This window comes from Rhinopithecus bieti, unplaced genomic scaffold (genome assembly GCF_001698545.2).
Source record: "Rhinopithecus bieti isolate Rb0 unplaced genomic scaffold, ASM169854v2 scaffold_2454, whole genome shotgun sequence".
NCBI lineage: Eukaryota > Metazoa > Chordata > Mammalia > Primates > Cercopithecidae > Rhinopithecus > Rhinopithecus bieti.
In genome coordinates, this window is record NW_016803843.1 from 1148534 (window position 1) to 1159235 (window position 10702).

The window sequence follows — 10702 nt, forward strand, 5'->3', positions numbered from 1 at the left end:
GCAGGAGGATTATTTGCGCCCAGAAGTTTGAGGCTGCAGTGAGCTATGATTACACCACTGCACTCCAGTCTGGGCAACCCAGTGAGACCCTGTCTTACATAAATAAATAAATAAGGCCAGGTGCAAGGTTCACGCCTGTAATCCCAGCACTTTGGGAGGCCGAGGCAGGTGGATCCCTTGTGGTCAGGAGTTCAAAACCAGCCTGGCCAACATGGTGAAACTCTGTCTCTACTAAAATACAAAAAAACTAGCCAGGCGTGGTGGCGGGTGCCTGTAATCCCAGTTACTCAGGAGACTGAGACAGGAGAATGACTTGAACTCGGGAGGTGGAGGTTGCAGTGAGCCGAAATTGCGCCACTGCACTCCATCCTGGGCCACAGAGTGAGACTCTGTCTCAAAAAANTATGATTACACCACTGCACTCCAGTCTGGGCAACCCAGTGAGACCCTGTCTTACATAAATAAATAAATAAGGCCAGGTGCAAGGTTCACGCCTGTAATCCCAGCACTTTGGGAGGCCGAGGCAGGTGGATCCCTTGTGGTCAGGAGTTCAAAACCAGCCTGGCCAACATGGTGAAACTCTGTCTCTACTAAAAATACAAAAAAACTAGCCAGGCGTGGTGGCGGGTGCCTGTAATCCCAGTTACTCAGGAGACTGAGACAGGAGAATGACTTGAACTCGGGAGGTGGAGGTTGCAGTGAGCCGAAATTGCGCCACTGCCCTCCATCCTGGGCCACAGAGTGAGACTCTGTCTCAAAAAAAAAAAAAAAATTTAAATTACTAAATAGGTAGATGTATAGATATTCACTTTCAACTGAAATCTTTAGAGGAGCAAGATTTTTTTAAGGCAGATTATTCTAATATTTCCTTCTTTTCTTCATATTCTTTATATTTTTTGTATGCCTGTATGGCATACAAGACCAAAAAAACATGTGGATGATCAAAATGACCCCATTTGCTTTTACTATCACCATAGTTCTTCCTAAAGTCCTCATTGAGTTCCAGGTTTTGGTTAATATTTTCAGGGACAAGTCAGTGTCTCACTATTTCTCCTTTTGAACCTGGCGATCCTGTCCTCTTGAACCCTGGAAGTTCTCTTGACCAGTCAGATAACTGCGTTCCCCACCCCTTCCCCTTCGGAAACTTCACACTGTGGAGGAAAAGAACGAAAAGCAGCAACTAGGGGGCTGGTGAGGAAGGATGTCTCGGCAGTGTTTACTAGGCCTCCAACGCTAGAGCCCATCCCCCAGCTCCGAAAAGCTTCCTGGAAATGTCCTTGTTATCACTTCCCCTCTCGGACTGGGGGCTGGGAGCGGGCGGTCCCCTCCGCCCCCGGCTGTTCCGCCAAGGCTCGCTGGGTCGCAGGCGCCGCCGCGCAGCACTGCTCAGATCGAGGCGCACAAGCTCGCAGCTCCGCGACGCCCAGCGCTCCGGTCCCCGCCGCGACGCGCCACCATCCCCGCCCGCGCCTCCGCGCGCTTCGAAATGAGGGTCCTGAGTGGGCGCTGCGGGGCGCTGCTGGCGTGTCTCCTCCTAGTGCTTCCCGTCTCAGAGGCAAACTGTGAGTAATCAATAGCGTCTCTTCCCCCTTCCCCAGCATTGTCGACTGAACTACGTGCCCTGGTTAGTAGGATTTTCTTCTCTAGAACTGCAGCCTCCTAGAAAGTTTCCAGTAAGTACCGACAGACACCCAGCGGATGGAAACAGCCGTGGATAGAGCAAGCAGTGTAATGGTGGGGCAGGATCACTATTTGCACAGTTGCGAGAATGTATTGCCTACAGTACAGATGTAAGAACCTGGTTGACACTAAGTATCAATGGAGGGATGTGAACACCTGCCCGTTTCCCTTCAAAGCTGAAGTTCCCAGTCAGGATGAGCAGATTCTAGCATATGAGTAGGGAAGAAAACGTAACACACTGTGTTTTCCCTTTGTCCAGGCGCCTGCCCCCCGCCCGACCTACACCGGTCTCCTGAAACCTACCTCCCTTTTGCAATTTCTGGACTTTGAGCTTGGTTTGCTTGTCTCACATTAACGACCTGTTTTAGGATGACTGAGGGTTTGTATAGCAGTAGATATATGTCACTTTCTAACCCTGAAATCAAAAGGACTGTTAAATACTGTATTCTATTTCTCAGATCGTTTGTACTGAGGATTTTTTAACACTGTGCCACTGATCTGAGGTGGTGGCATGAATTCTTTATCTTTGTGTTTCAAGTTATTTACGTCCTTATGCCCGGGTTCAAGACAGGATATTAAGTTTTCTCTGAAAAATATATAAGGAATAGCAAGGCAATTAGTACATTTTAGTGGTCAGTTAATTTGTTTTCTAAAGTTGTGTGTTTGTTGAATAAAAATGCCTTTTTGTTTGTTTGAGAGGGACTGCTTTGCTGCCCAGGCTGGAGTGCAGTGACTCCATCTCCACTCACTGCAACCTCCGCCTCCGGCTTCAAGTGATACTCATGCCTCAGCCTCCTGAGCAGCTGGGATTACAGGTGCCTGCCTCAACACCCGGCTAATTTTTTTTTTTTTTGTATTTTTACTAGAGACGGGGTTTCACCATGTTGGCCAGGCTGGTCTCAAATTCCTGACCTCAGGTGATCCACCCGCCTCAGCCTCCCAAAGTCCTGGGATTACAGGCATGAGCCACCACGCCTGGCCAAAAATGCCTTCTTGTTTTTTATGTTTTATTTTCAGGAATTGGAATGGGAGTGAGAACTCTAAATTACAAATAACTTTTAGGAGCCTAGAGCTCCAAAGTAAACTTTTCGAAGATGGAAATTTCTAGAGAATTATATATCAGTTTGCTAACATTCCACTAGTTTCTATTAGTCATCAGGATGAATGCAGTACTTTAAAAATCTAACTTGGGACTAAAACATTATTTTTTGATCTTACATTAAGGAGCTACAACTGCAAAACTTCAGCATTCAAACCCCTATCATTAAGCCAATTTGTGACTCCAGGTGCTTATTACCTATATAGTTCATTAGGACAATTAAATATTTGCTTCATAGCTAGTGTTTTGGAGAGGAGAAAGGCAAAGTAGCTTGCCACACTTAACTCCTTGTCATCATAGAAATTTGCTAGGCCTTTTCTTTTTGTAGAGATTGTTACATTTTGACTGAATCTAAGCAGAGGTAAAAATTATATGGGTTTGTGTGTGTGTATTATATATAAACATATGGGGAATTACACTTGTTATATATAAACACTGATAGAGCAGACAAATTAATTCTTCAAGTATATCACATAAAGAATAGTTGGCCCCATAATGCCTTTAGTTAAAAAGTTTTTGATTGCTTAATTGGATTAAAAGTCATCTGTGGTTTACTAAAGAGGAAATTTAGATATAGATGTGATGTTTTTAATCCATATGGTTTAATTTTACTTTATTTTTACTTATTTATTTGTTTTTTGAGACGGTCTGGTTCTGTCACTAAGTCTGGAGTGCAGTGGCATGATCACAGCTCACTGCAACCTCCCCCTCCCAGGCTCATGGGATCCTCCCAGCTCAGCCTCCTGAGTAGCTGGAACAACAGGCATCTGGCACCATGCCCAGCTAATTTGTGTGTGTGTCTGTGTGTATGGTTTTTTTTTTTTTTTTTTTTGGTAGAGTTGGTGTTTTGCCATGTTGCCTAGCCTGGTCTTGAACTCCTGAGTTCAAGCGGCCTGCCTACTTTGGCTGGCCGAAGTGCTGAGATTACAGGTGAGAGTCACCATGCCCAGCCTCTATATGATTTTAAATTTGAGATATAATTTGAGTTATAAATATTTTATTTGTAATTCATTGTGTAGTCCCTTATTTAGAATTATTTATTTATTTATTTAGAGATGGAGTCTCACCCTGTTGCCCAGGCTGGAGTGCAGGAGTGCAGTGGTATGATCCCAGCTCACTGCAACCTCCGCCTCCTGGGTAGCTGGTATTACAGGCATCCTCCCACCTCAGCCTCCCGTGTAGCTGATATTATAGGCATGTACCACCACACCCAGATAATTTTTGTATTTTTTGTAGAGACAGAGTTTCACCATGTTGGCCAAGCTGGTCTTGAACTCCTGACCTCCAGTGGTGGTCTTGAACTCCTGACCTCCAGTGATCCTCCTGCCTTGGCCTCCCAAAGTGCTGGGATTACAGGTGTGAGCCACCACACCCAGCCTATAATTCATTGTTTAGGCCATAGAAAGCTATGGACCGTTAAAAAAAAATTTTTGTGATTAAAAAAAGTCTCGCTATCTTACCCAGACTGGAGTACAGTGACTATTCACAGGTACTACAGCTTTGAACTCCTGACCTCAAGCAATCCTCCGATCAGCCTCCTGAGTATCTGGGACTATAGGTATGCACCACCATGGCTGGCTTATAGTTGTGATTTAAAGAAAAACATTTACAAATCATAGTTTTATTTTAGGAAGAGTTATTAGAAATAATCTAATTCAACTTATTTGTTTAAAAATAAAAAAAGAAATTGTTCAGAGATATTAACTAATTTTCCAGAATACATATAATATATATACATACATATATATATGAGAGAGAGGGATGAGAATCTCTGTATTTAACATATATACTGTCACCCAGTCATGGTTGCTCACACCTGTAATCCCAGCACTTTGGGAGGCTGAGGAGGAAGGATCGCATGAAGCCAGGAGTTCAAGACCAGCCTGAGCAACATAGTGAGATCCTGTCTCTACAAAAGACATTTAAAAAAAAAATTAGCTGGATATGTTGGTACCCACTTGTAGGCCCAGTTCCTCAGGGGTCTAAGGTGGGAGGGTCACTTCAGCCCAGGAGGTTGAGGTTGCAGCGAGCATGATTATGCCACTGCGCTCCAGCCTGGGTGATAGAGCGAGATCCTGTCTCCAAAAATAATGAAAATAAAATGGATACTGTCTACATATTTTAATCATTTCCCACTTAAGGCATGTGGTGAGGGGAAATAGGAGAAAGAGGATGTCCCTTTGGCCTTATCTAGACTGCCACCCTGGGTGAGTGCAGGCTACTCTAGACACTACTGACTCATATTTTCCTCCTCTTTTGTACCCTTTTTTTCCTTCTCTAACTATTCCATTTGCTATGTATGAAGCCTTGTCTTTTCTTAAATTATCTTCACTAAAAAGTCCAAAATGTTGTGCTGATGGAGAGATGTTATCAAGGTTAGATTATAGTTGGAGTTTGTGCTGGAAGAGTTAGAAACAATTTCTAATGTACAGCAATACATCAAACCCTATGCCATATTCTCCACTATTAATTCTATGCTAAGAAACAATAGGCCTTTTCTGTTCACCAAGTTTGTATCTTTGCAGCTTGAGGGATCTATATACATACTTAAACCTTCAAAATATTATGCCTGAAAATACAGTATTCTTTGCCTATAAGCAACAGTAATGAACTCTTGCTCACTAAAGGAAAGAAAAAGGGAAAAGAAAAAAGAGAGGAAGGAAGGAAGGAGGTGTTGAATAATTTATTGGAAGGCTACTGGATGGCTAGCTGAACAACCAGGACTACAGAAGCCAGGAATGTAAACATTTAGGTGACCTATACAATGGGAACTCATGTGACAGTACTTTAGGAGCTGCCAATCAAATGACTCAATTCTGTCTTCCAGTCCTGTGTGTCTCTGTGAACAGTTCAAATTCCTAGGAGACCCTGATCATTTTGCCTTAGCCTGGCACTGGAGTCCTGTGATTGACAGCTCACTAGAATTGCGTAGAGTGCTAGAAGAACAGTTCCCACAAAAGAATGGATGCTCGGAAGGACACAGAAATAAGAAAAGTCTACATATTCTAATTATTAGCTGTCTAACATATACACTTGCCCTTCTTTCCATACACACCATTTGAAAATATTTATCTAATATAATGCACATGACTACTGCACAGAGAAAGAACCCTCTCCTCGATTGGTTCCAGGAACCACATCCATAGAGGAAGGCTTGAGGCTCCCATTTCCTAGGTATCATCAAGTGATGGCCATGATTCCTGTATTTCTGTGCTATGCTTTATGGATAAAATGATACATTATAGTGTACCAACACATCTTATATGCAAAAAAAAAAAAAAAAAAAAAAAAAAAAGGAAAAATAAAAAAAAAAAAAAAAGAAAAAAAAAAAAGGAAAAGCATAAACAAAAATACAGGCAAGGGAATACAGGTAATGGTTTTAGAGCTTGCTTGTCTCTCCCTTGGTTGCAAGCATGAGCTGGTATTTATGACTGTTTCCCTACCCATTTCATAGCTCTCTTGCCCTCAGGATGCAAGGGCCTCATGTTTGTGTTTGCTCAATAAGATGACCCATAGCATAATCAGGAAGAATCTGAGCCCTTATTGTCCCTACCTGTGGATGGTCCATCCATTGTTTCTTTTCCTATTTCTCCTGTGGACAGTAGTCATCCTGGAGGGGCTTCACACCTAACCCTAATTAGTATGTGGCAACAACATTATTTTGCCTGGATTATTGTCTTCCTTCTAACATAATCCTCTTATTATTATTATTATTATTATTACTTTTCAGCAGGTAAAGAGCTTCAAATGGCAACACAGCAGTCTTAGCTTGTAATTCAGTGGGAAATAGGTTAGGTTCCCTGGTGAATGCATTCCTTGGAGACCATTCTTGGTTTCCAAATTTCTAGGTGAACAGAATGCAGTTGTGAGGACAGAATGTAAAAAATTTGAGATTAGGTAACTGTATTAGTCCCCTAGGACTGCCATAATAAAATACCACAAAGTGGGTGGTTTAAACAACAGAAAGTTATGGTCTCACGATTTTGAATTCTAGAAGTCCAAAATCAAGGTATCGGGAAGGTTGGTTTCTTCTGAGGGCTGTGAGAGGAGAATATGTTTCATGCTTTCTGCTAGCTCCTGGTAACCTCAGATGTTCCTTAGCTCTTGGGTGGCATTATTCCTGTGTCTTCACATCGTATTCCCTCCATACATGTCTGTTTCTGTGCCCACATTTCCCCTTTTTATAAGGGCACAAGCCTCGCTGGATTAAGGCCTACCCTAATGACTTCATCTTCATTTGATCATCTACAAGGACCCTATTTCATAATAAAGTCGTATTTACAGGTACGAGGGGGTTAGGACTTCAGCATCTTTTGGGGTCAGCCCATAACAGTCATTAAACATCATACCATGACAAGTACTTCTTTCCTTTTTCTTTTTATTTCTGATCTGTGTATTTTGGCTTTAGTAAAATAGCGCTGTATTTTATTTTATTTTAAGCCAGTCAAATTTGCCAGTTGGGGGTTACTGATACTAATATTAAGAAGCTCTGATAACTCAGTACTATTGGACCAACCTACAATCTTTTTTTTTTTTTTTTTTTTTTTTTTTTTTTTAAGACAGGGCCTCATTCTGTTGCATGGGCTGGAGGAGTGCAGTAGTGCAATCATGTCTGACTGTAGCCTTGACCTCCCAGGTTCAAGTGATCCTCCCACCTCAGCCACCCAAATAGCTGGGACTATAGATGCATGCCATTACCAGCTAATGTTCTTTTTGATTTTTAATAGAGATGAGATATTGCCATGTTTCCCAGGCTGATCTTGAACTCCTGGACTCAAGGGATTCTCTGGCCTCAGCTTTCCAAAGTGCTGGGATTACAGGCGTGAGCCACTATGCCCAGATAGCACTATATTTTAATGATTGCTGGTACAGAGAACATACCACATTTTTAAAAACCATATTTTGAAAGATAGTGTTGTCTTACAACAACAAAGATAGTTGTGTCTTACAGTGTGTGAGCCCTCAATAATTGGTCAGTTCATCATTCCGTAAGGTTAGCTCCTTCCAGGTATTAGGATATACAGTAAGGCCAAGGAAAACTACAATCATTCCACTGATTTGTTTTCTTAATTGTGGTGTTAATTCCTTAGAGGTAGTGTTGTGTGGCTTAGCATAAAGCATTGAATAAGTCTACCAATAGTTGTGCTGACAGAAAATAAAATCCCAAAAGTGTGTCTACCTATGCTGCTCCTCCGTGATGGAAGAGCCCTTTTTAATCAACAATCCACCAGATATCTGATTGAACTTTGTAATATGTTCAACTTTCAGCAGCCCAAGGAATAGCAATCCTGCAGACAAACTTGGTGTTTTTACTTTGATAGCGAGAGTCTGGGCAGGCCCTAGTGAAGGAAAGTTCATGTGGCAGATCCAGTGTGGCCAATGTGTAGCCTCCATCCTTGCCACTGTGACTGCCTTTTTAAATAAACATTGGATAAACATTAGACTGAGGGCAACCCGAAGGCCATATGTGGCCTATAAACTTCTGTGTTTGGCCCTCATACATATCAAAAATTGGAACACTTCATGTCAACATCTGGTTTTATGGCTTCTCTTGAAAAACAAAGGAACATCTGACAACACTGGCCCACCTCCCAACATGGTAAGATTCAGCTCAAGCTGATTGTGAGCTGCGTTCTTCTCTTTTTTTGTTGAAACAGAGTCTCACTCTATCACCCTACCTCAACCTCCCGAGTGGCTGGGACTACAGGCTGTGCCACCATGCCCAACTAATTTTTGCATTTTTAGTAGAGATGGGGTTCCACCATGTTGGCCAGGCTGGTCTTGAACTCCTGAAATTGTGATCTGCCCGCCTTGGCCTCCCCAAGTGCTGCGATTACAGGTGTGGTGAGCTGCCTTCTTTAGATAGAATGTGCCCTCTCCAGTTTGCCACAATGCTGAGCATCTCCCATTGTCTTTAACCAAATTATCTTCCTTCCAAATTATGCTGCCTACTGGACACTTAGAATTTTTAGTCTGTGGTCCTTGCACCAGATAGACTTGAGAGGAAACATAACTGACGGTCATTAAGTAGGTCATTCTGTCCTCATTATTATTAAGAACTTCTCTGGTGTGGGGCTGTCTTGTGAATGTTCATCTGGAACACAAACATTCTCATCTCTGGGACAATTCTTGCTTGAACTTCATCCCTAAGCCTGTGATCAGTGACTCTTTACAAGTCACTGAACCTCGGGAAAGGCCATTTGCAATCATCTCAGGCAATTTCTCATTGTAGGCAAGGTGAACAATGAGAAATTCCACTTATATGTCTGCCCATAGTGAGGGTTTTGCTTCTCCAGTGCCTCTCAGGACTGCCCCTGAGAGAGGTTAGTTTGTTAGTTTTTGGCTGTAGCTTTATAGGAGGTCTACATCTGGCTCATGTTGGTATACCATAGAGAAACATCTGTTGATATGGTTAGGTCTACATCTGGCTCATGTTGGTATACCACAGAGAATCATCTGTTGATATGGTTAGGATGTTTTGTCCCCTCCATATCTCATGTTGAAAAGTGACCTCTGGCCAGGTGCAGTGGCTCATGCCTGTAATCCCAGCACTTTAGCACTTTGGGAGGCCAAGGTGGGTGGATCACTTCAGGCCGGGAGTTTGGGATCAGTCTGACCAACATGATGAAACCCTGTCTTTACTAAGAACACAAAAATTAACTGGACGTCGTGGTGTACACCTGTAATTCCAGCTACTCAGGAGGCTAAGGCAGGAGAATCGCTGGGACCTGGGAGGTGGAGGCTGCAGTGAGTTGAGATCATGCCACTGCATGATCTCGTTCTGGTGACAGAACGAGACTCTATAAAAAACAATAAATAAAAAAGAAAAGAAAGAAAAGAAAAGTATCGGGGAAACCTGCCCCCAATATTTCAATGTAGGTTCTTTCTATTTTCCGTAAGTGTCAGCCAGCTGAGAAATAAAGAGAAAGAATACAAAGAGAGGAATTTTACAGCTGGGCCACCATGGGTGACATCACATATTGGTAGGACCATGATGCCCACCTGACCCTCAGAACCAGCAGGTTTTATTTTGGATTTCAAAAGGGGAGTGGGTGTAAGAACAGTGAGTAGGTCACAAAGATCACATGCTCCAAAGGGTGAAAAGGAGAACAAAGATCACAAAGCAAAGGGCAAAAGCAAAGATCACAAGGCAAAGGGCAAAAGCAGAATTACTGATAAGGGTCTATGTTCAGCAGTGCACGTATTGCCTTGAAAACATTTAAACAACAGAAAACAGGGTTCGAGAGCAGAGAACCAGTCTGACCTCAAATTTACCAGGGCGGAATTTTTTCCCTACCCTAGTAAGCCTGAGGGTACCACAGGAGACCAGGGCGTATCTCAGTCCTTATCTCAACTGCATAGGACAGACATTCCCAGAGCGGCCTTTTATAGACCTCCCCTGAGGAATGAATTCCTTTCCCAGGGTCTTAATATTAATATTCCTTGCTAGGAAAAGAATTTGATATCTCTCCTACTTGCACATCCATTTATAGGCTCTCTACAAGAAGAAAATATGGCTCTTTTGCCCGACCCCACAGGCAGTCAGACCTTAGGGTTGTCTTCCCTTGTTCCCTAAAATCACTGTTATTCTGCTCATTTTCAAGGTGTACTGATTTCATATTGTTCAAACACACATGTTTTACAATCAATTTGTACAGTTAACACAATTATCATAGTGGCCCTGAGGTGATGTACATCCTCAGCTTACGAAGATAACAGGAATAAGAGATTAAAGTAAGACAGACCTAAGAAATTATGAAAGTATTAATTTGGGAACTGATAAATGTCCATATTAACATGAAATCTTCACAATTTATGTTCCTCTGCTGTGGCTCCAAAAGGTCACTCCATTTGGAGTCCCTGACTTCCCACAACAGAAAAGAAAGAAAAGGAAAGGGAAGGAAAGGGGAGGGGAGGGGAGGG

The 10702-nt window shown here is 42.6% G+C and overlaps 1 protein-coding gene across 1 annotated transcript in view; it reads left to right on the forward strand.

Annotated features, from left to right (window-relative positions):
• The first annotated feature begins 1136 nt into the window (after positions 1-1136).
• PROS1 (protein S) overlaps positions 1137-10702 on the forward strand; it is a 101929-nt gene continuing 92363 nt past the window's right edge. Inside the window, exon 1 of the mRNA XM_017855198.1 lies at positions 1137-1562. The gene's annotated coding sequence lies outside the window, so the exon portion shown is untranslated. The remainder of the gene's footprint in view (positions 1563-10702) is intronic.